The sequence below is a fragment of the Cebus imitator genome, unplaced genomic scaffold (genome assembly GCF_001604975.1).
Source record: "Cebus imitator isolate Cc_AM_T3 unplaced genomic scaffold, Cebus_imitator-1.0 Scaffold106, whole genome shotgun sequence".
In the NCBI taxonomy this organism is placed as follows: Eukaryota; Metazoa; Chordata; class Mammalia; order Primates; family Cebidae; genus Cebus; species Cebus imitator.
In genome coordinates this window covers 3,781,134-3,786,076 of record NW_016107421.1, presented here as the reverse complement: position 1 = coordinate 3,786,076, position 4,943 = coordinate 3,781,134, and positions in this window count along the sequence as shown.

Genomic DNA, 4,943 nt, shown 5'->3' with positions numbered 1-4,943 from the left:
TTTTTTTTTTTTGGACAGAGTCTCTCTCTCTGTCTCCGAGGATGGAGTGCAGTGGCATGATCTCAGGTCACTGCAAATTCCGCCTCCCAAGTTCAAGCAATTCTCCTGTCTCAGCCTCCTGAGTAGCTGGGATTATGGGCGCCCACCACCACACCTGGCTGATTTTTTAATTTTTACTAGAGACAGACATTCACCATGCTGGTCAGGCTGGTCTAGGACTCCTGATCTCAGGTGATCCGCCCGCTTCAGCCTCTTAAAGTTCTGGGATTACAGGCATGAGCCATGGTGCCTGGCATCCCCTTCCATTTCTAACTGCATGCCTGAAATGCTATCTAAAAAGACCTCTTAGGGGTGCTTTGATTTGTGGTGCACAGGGGCTGCCAGATCAAACACATGACACCCAGCTAAAATCGAATTTCAGAGAAACAGCCAGTAGCCATGTTTAAGTGTGTCCCTTATACTAAAACACTATTGGTTATGTATCTGAAATTCACATTTAACTGGGCTCCTATCTTTGCATTTGCTGAATCTGTCAGCCCTGGGAGCGTGTGGCTCTGGCTTGGGATGATGTGTGCAGCCAGGGTAAGCACAGGAACAGAACGGGCTAAGGATGACCCCGGGGCCTTGTTCTCTCTTAGGAAGCCTCAGCACAGATTTAGCAGGTCCAATAATGGGAAGAAAGAATTGTCAAGGTGGGAGAGTGGCTGGGTTCACAGCTCTTGTGACTGCATGGTACAGTGCCCAGGGACGGAAGCCAGGCCAGGCCAGCTGAGCTGGCAGCCCCAGGTGACCCAGAGAACTCCAGCCAGCCTGCGGTGACCCCAGTCTTCCCTGCTCCAGACAGATGCCAGGTCCTTTTTTCAGACTGAGTCCAGCGGCAGTTTCTGAGGTCAAAGATTGAAATCTGACTGAAGCTACAGCCTCCTTGTCACACCACCATTACCCTCTGCTGTTTTCGTATGAAAAAAATACAAAAGTTGTGAACACATTCACCATTTATCTCCATCCTTCCCCATTAACCATCAGCTTAAATATCATGTGCTATGTTGGTGATTTGGAATGTAATATTTAAAACCTAATGAATTATTAATATGTTAATAAACAATGTTTAATGCTTAGGGATACATTTTATAAATATAAATTAACTTTTTTTTTTTTTTGAGACGGAGTTTGGCTCTTGTTGCCCAGGCTAGGCTAGAGTGCAGTGGCGTGATCTCTGCTCACCCTAACCTCTGCCTCCCGGGTTCAAGTGATTCTCCTTCCTGAGCCTCCCGAGTAGCTGGGATTATAGACATGCACCACCAAATTTGGCTAATTTTTTTTTTTTTTTGTACTTTTAGTAGAGACAGGGTTTGTCCATGTTGGTCAGGCTGGTCTCAAACTCCTGACCTCAGGTGATCCACCCCCTTTAGCCTCCCAAAGTGCTGGGATTACAGGCATAAGCCACAGCACTCGGCCATAAAAACTAACTTTTAAACTGTTAGAACAACATTGGTAAGGGCTGTTTTTCCTTCTCTGTTTCTGTTAGGGAAACTGAGGCACTAGGAAATTCAAGACCATGCACTTGATGGATGCTACGGGGAAAATAGGATTGGAACTCAAGGAATCACTACCCTGCACATTTATAGTGTTTTTCCATGTATTATCTTCTTCCTGATCATCTGTTTTGACCATGATTTTTGCTTCTTTTTATTTTAGACAATTTTGAAAATGTAAAATAAAGGGAAAACAACTGCCACCAAGGGAACAATGGTTAACTTTGTGGCTGTGTGGTATGTTGCTTTCTAGAGTGTTTTCTCAGCACAGGTGCACATATATATACATAATATATATATGTACATACACTTACATAGACATAAGCGCATCTATGTGTTTATATTCCTAAACTCTTGTTAAATACATTTATTTAACAAAACTGAGAGACTCTTGTCTTACCTGTTAAGATATGCAATCTGTGCCCAGTTTAATATTCGAGAAATGGTTCTTGTTACAGAAATGGTACGTTATGACTGCACAGTTCCACAAGGCTGTCACCACAGTGCCAGGGTTTAGAAAAGTTTGAGGTCTACACAAGCTCCCCAAACACCAAGGAGCATCATCCACTCCGCATTTGAGACAAAGCGCAGTAGAAACGCATCCCCCCAGCCTGTGGGCCTCTGCCCACCTCTGAGATCCCAGCAGCTTAGGGACGCCGTGGTCCAGGCAGATGGGGAAGGAACAGAGCAGGCCTTGAGTGGGTCTGCCAAGATCCTGCAGGTGGAAATCCCTCCCTAAGCCTGCAGCAAATTGTCCCTGCACTGGGGCCAGCACTTGCCGAGGGAGCAACAATGCTGGCCCTGGGTACTCATCCTGCCCCGTCTCCCGCCCACCAGCTGCAGCTCCTTCCCTGCCCCGGTTCCCATCCATCCCCAGGGGTTCGTTTTCCTTCCAGCTCCAAGTCCTTCTCAGATTTTGACAATGAGGAGCAGGTGCTGCCTTCGGCCCGCTTGCTGCACAGACCCTCGTGTCCTGTCCTCTGTCTCCAGGGCAGCGGGACTCCATGGAAGTGACTCAGAAAGAAACAGCGCACAACTGTCTTTTGCAAACGCCCTCTGTTCACACACGCCAGGCCGCAGGAACTGTGGACCTATTTGTCCTCGTCCTGGTGTCATAGGCCAAAGGTCACAGCAGAACAACCAGGCCAGGCACTGCCCAGGGACACAGAGAAGTGCCAGTTCCTGTGCTTCTGTTGTCTTTGATTCCAGAATTCTCCATTGCTGATGAGAAGTTCAAAGTAGACACCACGACAAATGGGGTGGGTGGGAGAGGAGAGGGAAGAAAACAAAAAGCGGCTGGGAGTAGGGGAGCCCTTTCACTAGGAGGTGCTTGCCTAGGCTGGCCGACGCAAAACAGAAAGCTTGAAAGGCTCGGGAGGGCCGTGGGCAGCCGCTCGTTTCTTTATTCCCTCTTTCACTGGGCACTGGGCGATCTCTAACTCGTCCCAGGGTACATGGGCATGGAGCCACGCTTCTCAGGTAGGGGAACGGACTGGCTCTCACAGAGGATCTGGTGACAGGGAGAGGGAGACCCTCATATAGGGGACAATGGCACAGGGCAGCCAAGGCATGAAAAGGCAGGTGGGGTGAGAGCAGTGAGGCAGGAGGGGCCCCAGAGACCCCTCCCATCCTGGACACCGCCCAGCAGCGAGCCAGACAGTGGGAAGAGAGAACTCGGCCCAGCTTGGATCCAGATAGCTGAGGTTAGAGTCTCTCTCTGAGACTTGCTGTTATAGAAACCAGAGCAAATTCCCCGGATCCTCGAGACCCTGCGTGCACATGTGTAAAGTGAGATGAGTCGCAGGAAAATATCATCTAAAGCTCCTTGCACATAGTAGATGCCCAGCAAATATTACTTTCCTTCTCCGTGCTCTCTTTTCCCCAAAGCTTTGGCAACTCTACTCTTTTTTTATTTTTGTTTTTTGAGATGGGTTCTCACTCTGTCACCCAGGCTAGAGTGAAGAGGCACTGATCCTCCCAAGTAGTTGGGATTGCGGGCACGCACCACCACACCCAGCTAATTTTTAAATTTTTTAGTAGAGACAGAGTCTCGCTCTGCCACCCAGGGTGGTGTGCAATGGTGTGATCACAGCTCACTGCAGCCTCCACCACCTGGGCTCAAGTGATCCTCCCACTTCAGCCACCAGAGTAGCCAGAAGTACAGGTGCCTGCCACCATGCCTGGCTAATTTTTTTTATTTTTTATAAAGACAGATGCTTGCAATGTTGCCCAGATTGGTCTCAAAATTCTGGGCTCAATCCATCCTCCTGCCTCAGCCTCCCAAGTGTTGGGATTACAGGCGTGAACCACTGTTCTTGGCTTCAACCCATTTGTTTATCCAGTTTTTCAGCAGTGACAATTTTCCCTTCGTTCCTCACTTAAATCCCAATTCAGGGTTGAAAAAACAGCTGTTTAAGGGTCAGCCATGGTGGCTCACACCAGTAATTCCTGTACTTTGGAAGGCTGAGGCAGGTGGATTACTTGAGGTCAAGAGTTTGAGACCAGCTTGGTCAACATGGTGAAAACCCATCTCCACTAAAAATACAAAAATTGGTTGGGCGTGGTAGCTCATGCCTGTAATCCCAGCCACGCGAGAGGCTGAGGCAGTAGAATCGCTTGAACCTGGGAGATGGAGGTTGCAGTGAGCCAAGATCTCGCCACCACACTGCAACCTGGGTGGCAGTGCCAGACTCCATAACAAAACAAAACAAAAACAAAAACCTCAGACACATGACTGACAGCGATCAGTCCTGGCCAGAAACCTCCCCACCAAGAGACCAGCCCCCCGTTTCTCTTCTACCTTGCCCTCCCTTTTCGCCACAGTACAGCCACACAGAGCAGCGGGCACAGTCTGCAGCTCTCAGGCGCCGGGCCATGCCAGGTCGCATTCTCCTATGGCAGGTGCATGCACTGTGCACCCTCCAGGAGGCAGCTGCATGGTACTCAGGGGCCCAAGAACCCTCAACCTGATAAAGAGAAATGTCTTTCTCAGCAGACTGCATCCCCTGCCATCTTCACTGTCGCTGAGCACGGAGGGGCCTTAGCTCCTGCCATCCACTTTCTCCTGCGTGATGTATTCGATGCCATCACTGAGACAGAGCATTTACTTTTGTGATGGGTCCTGAAAGAGGGGAGCAAGTGTGGGCACGAGGAAAAGCGTGTCAGGAAGGAAAGCTGCAGGGCTGCCCGATTTGCTGACTAGACAATAAATCTCTATATCATTCATTTCATAGACAGAGTCTGGAACAAATCGCAATCTTTAATGCACAATTACAGCTTCAATAAATTGTTCCCAGATGGCTCAGGAAAACAGAATTAAGTGGAAACAAGAAATGATTAGATTTTAATGAATGTTTGTTTCCTGTGTCTTGTTTCTTTCATAAATTCTAATTGAATCCGTGGTTCAGA